The sequence below is a fragment of the Somniosus microcephalus genome, chromosome 3 (assembly GCF_052327205.1).
Source record: "Somniosus microcephalus isolate GS21.2 chromosome 3, FLI_Smic_1.0, whole genome shotgun sequence".
NCBI lineage: Eukaryota > Metazoa > Chordata > Chondrichthyes > Squaliformes > Somniosidae > Somniosus > Somniosus microcephalus.
In genome coordinates, this window is record NC_140989.1 from 164931029 (window position 1) to 164945778 (window position 14750).

Consider the following 14750-nt stretch of genomic DNA (forward strand, 5'->3'; position numbering starts at 1 on the left):
CTCTCTATCCCAGGAGATACTGTAACATTCCCACACTCTCTCTCCCTGGAGATACTGTAACATTCGCACACTCTCTCTCCCTGGAGATACTGTAACATTCCCACACTCTCTCTCCCAGGAGATACTGTAACATTCCCACACTCTCTCTCCCTGGAGATACTGTAACATTCATTCCCACACTCTCTCTCCCTGTAGATGCTGTAACATTCCCACACTGTCTCTCCCAGGAGATACTGTAACATTCCCACACTCTCTCTCCCTGGAGATACTGTAACATTCCCACACACTCTCTCCCTGGAGATACTGTAACATTTCCACATTCTCTCTCCCAGGAGATACTGTAACATTCCCACACTCTCTCTCCCTGGAGATACTGTAACATTCATTCCCACACTCTCTCTCCCTGTAGATGCTGTAACATTCCCACACTCTCTCTCCCTGGAGATACTGTAACATTCCCACATTCTCTCTCCCTGGAGATACTATAACATTTCCACACTCTCTCTCCCAGGAGATACTGTAACATTCCCACACTCTCTCTCCCTGGAGGTACTGTAACATTCCCAAATTCTCTCTCCCTGGCGATACTATAACATTCCACATTCTCTCTCCCTGGAGATAGTGTAACATTCCCAAACTCTTTCTCCCTGGAGATACTGTACCATTCCCACACTCTGTCTCCCTGGCGATACTGTAACATTCCCACACTCTCTCTCCCTGGAGACACTGTAACATTCCCACACTCTCTCTGCCTGGAGATACTGTAACATTCCCACACTCTCTCTCCCTGGAGATACTGTAACATTCCACATTCTCTCTCCCTGGAGATAGTGTAACATTCCCACACTCTCTCTCCCTGGAGATACTGTAACATTCCCACACTCTCTCTCCCTCGAGATACTGTAACATTCCCACACTCTCTCCCTGCAGATACTGTAACATTCCCACATTCTCTCTCCCTGGAGATACTATAACATTCCCACATTCTCTCTCCCTGGAGATAGTGTAACATTCCCACACTCTCTCTCCCTGGAGATACTGTAACATTTCCTCATTATCTCTCCCAGGAGATAGTGTAACATTCCCACATTCTCTATCCCAGGAGATGCTGTAACATTCCCACACTTTCTCTCCCTGGAGATACTGTAACATTCCCACACTCTCTCTCCCTGGAGATACTGTAACATTCCAACACTCTCTCTCCCAGGAGATACTGTAACATTCCCACAGTCTCTCTCCCAGGAGGTACTGTAACATTCCCACACTCTCTCTCCCAGGAGATACTGTAACATTCCCTCACTCTTTCTCCCAGGAGATACTGTGACATTCCCACAGTCTCTCTCCCAGGAGATAGTGTTACATTCCCACATTCTCTCTCCCAGGAGATACTGTAACATTCCCACACTCTCTCTCCCAGGAGATACTGTAACATTCCCACACTCTCTCTCCCAGGAGATACTGTAACATTCCCACAGTCTCTCTCCCAGGAGATAGTGTTACATTCCCACATTCTCTCTCCCAGGAGATACTGTAACATTCCCACATTCTCTCTCCCAGGAGATACTGTAACATTCCCACATTCTCTCTCCCAGGAGATACTGTAACATTCCCACACTCTCTCTCCCTGGAGATACTGTAACATTTCCACACTCTCTCTCCCAGGAGATACTGTAACATTCCCACACTCTCTCTCACTGGAGATACTGTAACATTCCCACATTCTCCCTCCCAGGAGATACTGTAACATTTCTACATTCTCCCTGGAGATAATGTAACATTCCCACACTCTCTCTCCCTGGAGATACTGTAACATGCCCACACTCTCTCTCCCTGGAGATACTGTAACATTTCCTCATTATCTCTCCCAGGAGATAGTGTAACATTCCCACACTCTCTCTCCCTGGAGAAAGTGTAACATTCCCACACTCTCTCCCTGGAGATACTGCAAAACTTCCGCACTCTCTCTCCCAGGCGATAATGTAACATTCCCACACACTCTCTCCCTGGAGATACTGTAACAGTCCCACACTCTCTCTCCCAGGAGATACTGCAACATTCCCACACTCTCTCTCCCAGGAGATACTGCAACATTCCCACACTCTCTCTCCCAGGAGATACTGTAACATTCCCACACTCTCTCTCCCAGGAGATACTGTAACATTCCCACACACTCTCTCCCTGGAGACACTGTAACATTTCCACACTCTCTCCCAGGAGATACTGTAACATTCCCACACTCTCTCTCCCTGGAGATACTGTAACATTCCCACACTCTCTCTCCCTGGAGATACTGTAACATTCCCACACTCTCTCTCCCAGGAGATACTGTAACATTCGCACACTCTCTCTCCCCGGAGATACTGTAACATTCCCACACTCTCTCTCACTGGAGACAGTGCAACATTCCCACACACTCTCTCCCTGGAGATACTGTAACATTCCCGCAGTCTCTCGCCCTGGAGATAATGTAACATTCCCAAACTCTCTCTCCCGGGAGATACTGTAACATTCCCACACTCTCTCTCCCTGGAGATAGTGTAACATTCCCACACTCTCTCTCCCTGGAGATACTGTAACATTCCCACACTCTCTCTCCCTGGAGATACTGTAACATTCCCACACTCTCTCTCCCTGGAGATACTTTAACATTCCCACACTCTCTCTCCCTGGAGATACTGTAACATTCCCACATTCTCTCTCCCAGGAGATACTGTAACATTCCCACATTCTCTCTCCCAGGAGATACTGTAACATTCCCACATGCTCTCTCCCTGGAGATACTGTAACATTTCCACATTCTCTCTCCCTGGAGATACTGTAACATTCCCACATTCTCTCTCCCTGGAGATAGTGTAACTTTCCCACACTCTCTCTCCCTGGAGATACTGTAACATTCCCTCACTCTCTCTCCCTGGAGATAGTGTAACATTCCCACACTCTCTCTCCCTGGAGATACTTTAACATTCCCACACTCTCTCTCCCTGGAGATACTGTAACATTCCCACATTCTCTCTCCCAGGAGATACTGTAACATTCCCACATTCTCTCTCCCAGGAGATACTGTAACATTCCCACATGCTCTCTCCCTGGAGATACTGTAACATTTCCACATTCTCTCTCCCTGGAGATACTGTAACATTCCCACACTCTCTCTCCCAGGAGATAATGTAACATTCCCGCAGTCTCTCTCCCAGGAGATACTGTAACATTCCCTCACTCTCTCTCCCAGGAGATGCTGTAACATTCCCACATTATATCTCCCTGGAGATAGTGTAACATTCCCACACTCTCTCTCCCAGGAGATACTGTAACATTCCCACACTCTCTCTCCCTGGAGATACTGTAACATTTCCACAATCTCTCTCCCGGGAGATACTGTAACATTCCCACACTCTCTCTCCCTGGAGATGCTGTAACATTTCCACACTCTCTCTCCCAGGAGATAATGTAACATTCCCACACTCTCTATCCCAGGAGATACTGTAACATTCCCACACTCTCTCTCCCGGGAGATACTGTAACATTCCCACACTCTCTATCCCAGGAGATACTGTAACATTCCCACACTCTCTCTCCCTGGAGATACTGTAACATTCGCACACTCTCTCTCCCTGGAGACACTGTAACATTCCCACACTCTCTATCCCAGGAGATACTGTAACATTCCCACACTCTCTCTCCCTGGAGATACTGTAACATTCCCACATTCTCTCTCCCTGGAGATACTGTAACATTACCACATTCTCTCTCCCAGGAGATACTGTAACATTTCCACATTATCTCTCCCAGGAGATAGTGTAAAATTTCCACACTCTCTCTCCCTGGAGATACTGTAACATTCCCACACTCTCTCCCAGGAGAAACTGTAACATTCCCACATTCTCTCTCCCAGGAGATACTGTAACATTTCCACACTCTCTCTCCCAGGAGATACTGTAATATTCCCACATTCTCTCTCCCAGGAAATACTGTAACATTCCCACACTCTTTCTCCCTGGAGATACTGTAACATTCCCACACTCTCTCTCCCTGGAGATACTGTAACATTCCCACACTCTCTCTCCCTGTAGATGCTGTAACATTCCCACACTCTCTCTCCCTGGAGATACTGTAACATTCCCACATTCTCTCTCCCAGGAGATACTGTAACATTCCCATATTCTCTCTCCCTGGAGATACTGTAACATTTCCACACTCTCTCTCCCAGGAGATACTGTAACATTCCCACACTCTCTCTCCCTGGAGGTACTGTAACATTCCCACATTCTCTCACCCTGGAGATACTGTAACATTCCCACACTCTCTCTCCCAGGAGATACTGTAACATTCCCACACTCTCTCTGCCTGGAGATACTGTAACATTCCCACACTCTCTCTCCCTGGAGATACTGTAACATTTGCACACTCTCTCTCCCTGGAGATACTATAACATTCCCACATTCTCTCTCCCTGGAGATAGCGTAACATTCCCACACTCTCTCTCCCTGGAGATACTGTAACATTTCCTCATTATCTCTCCCAGGAAATAGTGTAACATTCCCACACACTCTCTCCCAGGAGATACTGCAACAATCCCACACTCTCTCTCCCTGGAGAAAGTGCAACATTCCCACACTCTCTCCCTGTAGATACTGCAAAACTTCCGCACTCTCTCTCCCAGGAGATACTGTGAAATTCCCACACTCTCTCTCCCAGGAGATACTGTAACATTCCCACACTCTCTCTCCCAGGAGATACTGCAACATTCCCACACTCTCTCTCCCAGGAGATACTGTAACATTCCCACACTCTCTCCCAGGAGATACTGTAACATCCCCACACACTCTCTCCCTGGAGACACTGTAACATTTCCACACTCTCTCCCAGGAGATACTGTAACATTCCCACACTCTCTCTCCCTGGAGATACTGTAACATTCCCACACTCTCTCTCCCTGGAGATACTGTAACGTTCCCACACTCTCTCTCCCTGGAGATACTGTAACATTCCCACACTCCCACGAGATACTGTAACATTCCCACACTCTCTCTCCCTGGAGATACTGTAACATTCCCACATTCTCTCACCCTGGAGATAGTGTAACATTCCCACACTCTCTCTCCGTGGAGATACTGTAACATTCCCACACTCTCTCTCCCTGGAGATAGTGTACCATTCCCACACTCTCTCCCGCTGAAGATACTGTAACATTCCCACACTCTCTCTCCCTGGAGATACTGTAACATTCCCACACTCTCTCTCCCAAGAGATACAAGAATATTCCCACACACTATCTCCCTGGAGATACTGTAACATTTCCACACTCTCTCTCCCAGGAGATACTGTAACATTCCCACACTCTCTCTCCCTGGAGAAAGTGCAACATTCCCACACTCTCTCTCCCTGGAGAAAGTGCAACATTCCCACACTCTCTCCCTGGAGATACTGCAAAACTTCCGCACTCTCTCTCCCAGGAGATACTGTCAAATTCCCACACACTATCTCCCTGGAGATACTGCAACAATCCCACACTCTCTCTCCCTGGAGAAAGTGCAACATTCCCACACTCTCTCCCTGGAGATACTGCAAAACTTCCGCACTCTCTCTCCCAGGAGATACTGTCAAATTCCCACACACTATCTCCCTGGAGATACTGTAACATTTCCACACTCTCTCTCCCAGGAGATACTGCAACATTCCCACACTCTCTCTCCCAGGAGATACTGTAACATTCCCACACTCTCTCCCAGGAGATACTGTAACATCCCCACACACTCTCTCCCTGGAGACACTGTAACATTTCCACACTCTCTCCCAGGAGATACTGTAACATTCCCACACTCTCTCTCCCTGGAGATACTGTAACATTCCCACACTCTCTCTCCCTGGAGATACTGTAACGTTCCCACACTCTCTCTCCCTGGAGATACTGTAACATTCCCACACTCCCACGAGATACTGTAACATTCCCACACTCTCTCTCCCTGGAGATACTCTAACATTCCCACATTCTCTCACCCTGGAGATACTGTAACATTCCCACACTCTCTCCCGCTGAAGATACTGTAACATTCCCACATTCTCTCTCCCTGGAGATACTGTAACATTCCCACACTCTCTCTCCCTGGAGATACTGTAACATTCCCACACTCTCTCTCCCAAGAGATACAAGAATATTCCCACACTCTCTCTCCCTGGAGATACTGTAACATTCCCACATTCTCTCTCCCAGGAGATACTGTAACATTTCTACACTCTCCCTGGAGATAATGTAACATTCCCACACTCTCTCTTCCAGGAGATACTGTAACATTCCCACATTCTATCTCCCAGGAGGTACTGTAACATTCCCACATTCTCTCTCCCTGGAGATACTGTAACATTCCCACATTCACTCTCCCAGGAGATTCTGTAACATTCCCACACTCTCTCTCCCTGGAGATACTGTAACATTCCCACATTCTCTCTCCCAGGAGATACTGTAACATTTCTACACTCTCCTTGGAGATAATGTAACATTCCCACACTCTCTCTCCCAGGAGATACTGTAACATTCCCACATTCTCTCTCCCAGGAGGTACTGTAACATTCCCACATTCTCTCTCCCTGGAGATACTGTAACATTCCCACATTCACTCTCCCAGGAGATACTGTAACATTCCCACATTATATCTCCCTGGAGATAGTGTAACATTCCCACACTCTCTCTCCCTGGAGATACTGTAACATTCCAACACTCTCTCTCCCAGGAGATACTGTAACATTCCCACACTCTCTCTCCCTGGAGATACTGTAACATTCCCAAACTCTCTCACCCGGGAGATACTGTAACATTCCCACACTCTCTCTCCCTGGAGATACTGTAACATTCCAACACTCTCTCTCCCTGGAGATACTGTAACATTTACACAATCTCTCTCCCGGGAGATACTGTAACATTCCCACACTCTCTCTCCCCGGAGATACTGTAACATTCCCACACTCTCTCTCACTGGAGACAGTGCAACATTCCCACATTCTCTCTCCCTGGAGATACTGTAACATTCCCACATTCTCTCTCCCTGGAGATACTGTAACATTCCCACATTCACTCTCCCAGGAGATACTGTAACATTCCCACACTCTCTCTCCCTGGAGATACTGTAACATTCCCACACTCTCTCTCCCTGGAGATACTGTAACATTCCAACACTCTCTCTCCCAGGAGATACTGTAACATTCCCACAGTCTCTCTCCCAGGAGATACAGTAACATTCCCTCACTGTCTCTCCCAGGAGATGCTGTAACATTCCCACATTATATCTCCCTGGAGATGCTGTAACATTCCCACACTCTCTCTCCCTGGAGATACTGTAACATTCCCACACTCTCTCTCCCAGGAGATATTGTAACATTCCCACACTCTCTCTCCCAGGAGATACTGTAACATTCCCACACTCTCTCTCCCAGGAGATACTGTTACATTCCCACAATCTCTCTCCCTGGAGATACTGTGACATTTCCACACTCTCTCTCCCAGGAGATACTGTAACATTCCCACACACTATCTCCCTGGAGATACTGTAACATTCCCACACTCTCTCTCCCAGGAGATACTGCAACATTCCCACACTCTCTCTCCCAGGAGATACTGTAACATTCCCACACTCTCTCTCCCTGGAGATACTGTAACATTCCCACACTCTCTCTCCCAGGAGATACTGTAACATTCGCACACTCTCTCTCCCCGGAGATACTGTAACATTCCCACACTCTCTCTCACTGGAGACAGTGCAACATTCCCACATTCTCTCTCCCTGGAGATACTGTAACATTCCCGCAGTCTCTCGCCCTGGAGATACTGTAACATTCCCAAACTCTCTCTCCCTGGAGATACTGTAACATTCCCACACTCTCTCTCCCTGGAGATAGTGTAACATTCCCACACTCTCTCTCCCTGGAGATACTGTAACATTCCCACACTCTCTCTCCCTGGAGATACTGTAACATTCCCACATTCTCTCTCCCTGGAGATAGTGTAACTTTCCCACACTCTCTCTCCCTGGAGATACTGTAACATTCCCTCACTCTCTCTCCCTGGAGATAGTGTAACATTCCCACACTCTCTCTCCCTGGAGATACTTTAACATTCCCACACTCTCTCTCCCTGGAGATACTGTAACATTCCCACATTCTCTCTCCCAGGAGATACTGTAACATTCCCACATTCTCTCTCCCAGGAGATACTGTAACATTCCCACATGCTCTCTCCCTGGAGATACTGTAACATTTCCACATTCTCTCTCCCTGGAGATACTGTAACATTCCCACACTCTCTCTCCCTGGAGATACTGTAACATTCCCTCACTCTCTCTCCCTGGAGATAGTGTAACATTCCCACACTCTCTCTCCCTGGAGATACTTTAACATTCCCACACTCTCTCTCCCTGGAGATACTGTAACATTCCCACATTCTCTCTCCCAGGAGATACTGTAACATTCCCACATTCTCTCTCCCAGGAGATACTGTAACATTCCCACATGCTCTCTCCCTGGAGATACTGTAACATTTCCACATTCTCTCTCCCTGGAGATACTGTAACATTCCCACACTCTCTCTCCCAGGAGATAATGTAACATTCCCGCAGTCTCTCTCCCAGGAGATACTGTAACATTCCCTCACTCTCTCTCCCAGGAGATGCTGTAACATTCCCACATTATATCTCCCTGGAGATAGTGTAACATTCCCACACTCTCTCTCCCAGGAGATACTGTAACATTCCCACACTCTCTCTCCCAGGAGATACTGTAACATTTCCACAATCTCTCTCCCGGGAGATACTGTAACATTCCCACACTCTCTCTCCCTGGAGATGCTGTAACATTTCCACACTCTCTCTCCCAGGAGATAATGTAACATTCCCACACTCTCTATCCCAGGAGATACTGTAACATTCCCACACTCTCTCTCCCGGGAGATACTGTAACATTCCCACACTCTCTATCCCAGGAGATACTGTAACATTCCCACACTCTCTCTCCCTGGAGATACTGTAACATTCGCACACTCTCTCTCCCTGGAGATACTGTAACATTCCCACACTCTCTCTCCCTGGAGATACTGTAACATTCATTCCCACACTCTCTCTCCCTGTAGATGCTGTAACATTCCCACACTGTCTCTCCCAGGAGATACTGTAACATTCCCACACTCTCTCTCCCTGGAGATACTGTAACATTCCCACACACTCTCTCCCTGGAGATACTGTAACATTTCCACATTCTCTCTCCCAGGAGATACTGTAACATTCCCACACTCTCTCTCCCTGGAGATACTGTAACATTCATTCCCACACTCTCTCTCCCTGTAGATGCTGTAACATTCCCACACTCTCTCTCCCTGGAGATACTGTAACATTCCCACATTCTCTCTCCCTGGAGATACTATAACATTTCCACACTCTCTCTCCCAGGAGATACTGTAACATTCCCACACTCTCTCTCCCTGGAGGTACTGTAACATTCCCAAATTCTCTCTCCCTGGCGATACTATAACATTCCACATTCTCTCTCCCTGGAGATAGTGTAACATTCCCACACTCTTTCTCCCTGGAGATACTGTACCATTCCCACACTCTGTCTCCCTGGCGATACTGTAACATTCCCACACTCTCTCTCCCTGGAGACACTGTAACATTCCCACACTCTCTCTGCCTGGAGATACTGTAACATTCCCACACTCTCTCTCCCTGGAGATACTGTAACATTCCACATTCTCTCTCCCTGGAGATAGTGTAACATTCCCACACTCTCTCTCCCTGGAGATACTGTAACATTCCCACACTCTCTCTCCTTCGAGATACTGTAACATTCCCACACTCTCTCCCTGCAGATACTGTAACATTCCCACATTCTCTCTCCCTGGAGATACTATAACATTCCCACATTCTCTCTCCCTGGAGATAGTGTAACATTCCCACACTCTCTCTCCCTGGAGATACTGTAACATTTCCTCATTATCTCTCCCAGGAGATAGTGTAACATTCCCACATTCTCTATCCCAGGAGATGCTGTAACATTCCCACACTTTCTCTCCCTGGAGATACTGTAACATTCCCACACTCTCTCTCCCTGGAGATACTGTAACATTCCAACACTCTCTCTCCCAGGAGATACTGTAACATTCCCACAGTCTCTCTCCCAGGAGATACTGTAACATTCCCACACTCTCTCTCCCAGGAGATACTGTAACATTCCCTCACTCTCTCTCCCAGGAGATACTGTGACATTCCCACAGTCTCTCTCCCAGGAGATACTGTAACATTCCCACAGTCTCTCTCCCAGGAGATAGTGTTACATTCCCACATTCTCTCTCCCAGGAGATACTGTAACATTCCCACATTCTCTCTCCCAGGAGATACTGTAACATTCCCACATTCTCTCTCCCAGGAGATACTGTAACATTCCCACACTCTCTCTCCCTGGAGATACTGTAACATTCCAACACTCTCTCTCCCAGGAGATACTGTAACATTCCCACACTCTCTCTCCCTGGAGATACTGTAACATTTCCACACTCTCTCTCCCAGGAGATACTGTAACATTCCCACACTCTCTCTCACTGGAGATACTGTAACATTCCCACATTCTCCCTCCCAGGAGATACTGTAACATTTCTACATTCTCCCTGGAGATAATGTAACATTCCCACACTCTCTCTCCCTGGAGATACTGTAACATGCCCACACTCTCTCTCCCTGGAGATACTGTAACATTTCCTCATTATCTCTCCCAGGAGATAGTGTAACATTCCCACACTCTCTCTCCCAGGAGATACTGCAACATTCCCACACTCTCTCTCCCTGGAGAAAGTGTAACATTCCCACACTCTCTCCCTGGAGATACTGCAAAACTTCCGCACTCTCTCTCCCAGGCGATAATGTAACATTCCCACACACTCTCTCCCTGGAGATACTGTAACAGTACCACACTCTCTCTCCCAGGAGATACTGCAACATTCCCACACTCTCTCTCCCAGGAGATACTGCAACATTCCCACACTCTCTCTCCCAGGAGATACTGTAACATTCCCACACTCTCTCTCCCAGGAGATACTGTAACATTCCCACACACTCTCTCCCTGGAGACACTGTAACATTTCCACACTCTCTCCCAGGAGATACTGTAACATTCCCACACTCTCTCTCCCTGGAGATACTGTAACATTCCCACACTCTCTCTCCCTGGAGATACTGTAACATTCCCACACTCTCTCTCCCAGGAGATACTGTAACATTCGCACACTCTCTCTCCCCGGAGATACTGTAACATTCCCACACTCTCTCTCACTGGAGACAGTGCAACATTCCCACACACTCTCTCCCTGGAGATACTGTAACATTCCCGCAGTCTCTCGCCCTGGAGATAATGTAACATTCCCAAACTCTCTCTCCCGGGAGATACTGTAACATTCCCACACTCTCTCTCCCTGGAGATAGTGTAACATTCCCACACTCTCTCTCCCTGGAGATACTGTAACATTCCCACACTCTCTCTCCCTGGAGATACTGTAACATTCCCACACTCTCTCTCCCTGGAGATACTTTAACATTCCCACACTCTCTCTCCCTGGAGATACTGTAACATTCCCACATTCTCTCTCCCAGGAGATACTGTAACATTCCCACATTCTCTCTCCCAGGAGATACTGTAACATTCCCACATGCTCTCTCCCTGGAGATACTGTAACATTTCCACATTCTCTCTCCCTGGAGATACTGTAACATTCCCACATTCTCTCTCCCTGGAGATAGTGTAACTTTCCCACACTCTCTCTCCCTGGAGATACTGTAACATTCCCTCACTCTCTCTCCCTGGAGATAGTGTAACATTCCCACACTCTCTCTCCCTGGAGATACTTTAACATTCCCACACTCTCTCTCCCTGGAGATACTGTAACATTCCCACATTCTCTCTCCCAGGAGATACTGTAACATTCCCACATTCTCTCTCCCAGGAGATACTGTAACATTCCCACATTCTCTCTCCCTGGAGATACTGTAACATTCCCACACTCTCTCTCCCAGGAGATAATGTAACATTCCCGCAGTCTCTCTCCCAGGAGATACTGTAACATTCCCTCACTCTCTCTCCCAGGAGATGCTGTAACATTCCCACATTATATCTCCCTGGAGATAGTGTAACATTCCCACACTCTCTCTCCCAGGAGATACTGTAACATTCCCACACTCTCTCTCCCTGGAGATACTGTAACATTTCCACAATCTCTCTCCCGGGAGATACTGTAACATTCCCACACTCTCTCTCCCTGGAGATGCTGTAACATTTCCACACTCTCTCTCCCAGGAGATAATGTAACATTCCCACACTCTCTATCCCAGGAGATACTGTAACATTCCCACACTCTCTCTCCCGGGAGATACTGTAACATTCCCACACTCTCTATCCCAGGAGATACTGTAACATTCCCACACTCTCTCTCCCTGGAGATACTGTAACATTCGCACACTCTCTCTCCCTGGAGACACTGTAACATTCCCACACTCTCTATCCCAGGAGATACTGTAACATTCCCACACTCTCTCTCCCTGGAGATACTGTAACATTCCCACATTCTCTCTCCCTGGAGATACTGTAACATTACCACATTCTCTCTCCCAGGAGATACTGTAACATTCCCACATTCTCTCTCCCAGGAGATACTGTAACATTTCCACATTATCTCTCCCAGGAGATAGTGTAAAATTTCCACACTCTCTCTCCCTGGAGATACTGTAACATTCCCACACTCTCTCCCAGGAGAAACTGTAACATTCCCACATTCTCTCTCCCAGGAGATACTGTAACATTTCCACACTCTCTCTCCCAGGATATACTGTAATATTCCCACATTCTCTCTCCCAGGAAATACTGTAACATTCCCACACTCTTTCTCCCTGGAGATACTGTAACATTCCCACACTCTCTCTCCCTGGAGATACTGTAACATTCCCACACTCTCTCTCCCTGTAGATGCTGTAACATTCCCACACTCTCTCTCCCTGGAGATACTGTAACATTCCCACATTCTCTCTCCCAGGAGATACTGTAACATTCCCATATTCTCTCTCCCTGGAGATACTGTAACATTTCCACACTCTCTCTCCCAGGAGATACTGTAACATTCCCACACTCTCTCTCCCTGGAGGTACTGTAACATTCCCACATTCTCTCACCCTGGAGATACTGTAACATTCCCACACTCTCTCTCCCAGGAGATACTGTAACATTCCCACACTCTCTCTGCCTGGAGATACTGTAACATTCCCACACTCTCTCTCCCTGGAGATACTGTAACATTTGCACACTCTCTCTCCCTGGAGATACTATAACATTCCCACATTCTCTCTCCCTGGAGATAGCGTAACATTCCCACACTCTCTCTCCCTGGAGATACTGTAACATTTCCTCATTATCTCTCCCAGGAAATAGTGTAACATTCCCACACACTCTCTCCCAGGAGATACTGCAACAATCCCACACTCTCTCTCCCTGGAGAAAGTGCAACATTCCCACACTCTCTCCCTGGAGATACTGCAAAACTTCCGCACTCTCTCTCCCAGGAGATACTGTCAAATTCCCACACTCTCTCTCCCAGGAGATACTGTAACATTCCCACACTCTCTCTCCCAGGAGATACTGCAACATTCCCACACTCTCTCTCCCAGGAGATACTGTAACATTCCCACACTCTCTCCCAGGAGATACTGTAACATCCCCACACACTCTCTCCCTGGAGACACTGTAACATTTCCACACTCTCTCCCAGGAGATACTGTAACATTCCCACACTCTCTCTCCCTGGAGATACTGTAACATTCCCACACTCTCTCTCCCTGGAGATACTGTAACGTTCCCACACTCTCTCTCCCTGGAGATACTGTAACATTCCCACACTCCCACGAGATACTGTAACATTCGCACACTCTCTCTCCCTGGAGATACTGTAACATTCCCACATTCTCTCACCCTGGAGATAGTGTAACATTCCCACACTCTCTCTCCGTGGAGATACTGTAACATTCCCACACTCTCTCTCCCTGGAGATAGTGTACCATTCCCACACTCTCTCCCGCTGAAGATACTGTAACATTCCCACACTCTCTCTCCCTGGAGATACTGTAACATTCCCACACTCTCTCTCCCAAGAGATACAAGAATATTCCCACACTCTCTCTCCCTGGAGATACTGTAACATTCCCACATTCTCTCTCCCAGGAGATACTGTAACATTTCTACACTCTCCCTGGAGATAATGTAACATTCCCACACTCTCTCTCCCAGGAGATACTGTAACATTCCCACATTCTATCTCCCAGGAGGTACTGTAACATTCCCACATTCTCTCTCCCTGGAGATACTGTAACATTCCCACATTCACTCTCCCAGGAGATACTGTAACATTCCCACACTCTCTCTCCCTGGAGATACTGTAACATTCCCACATTCTCTCTCCCAGGAGATACTGTAACATTTCTACACTCTCCTTGGAGATAATGTAACATTCCCACACTCTCTCTCCCAGGAGATACTGTAACATTCCCACATTCTCTCTCCCAGGAGGTACTGTAACATTCCCACATTCTCTCTCCCTGGAGATACTGTAACATTCCCACATTCACTCTCCCAGGAGATACTGTAACATTCCCACATTATATCTCCCTGGAGATAGTGTAACATTCCCACACTCTCTCTCCCTGGAGATACTGTAACATTCCAACACTCTCTCTCCC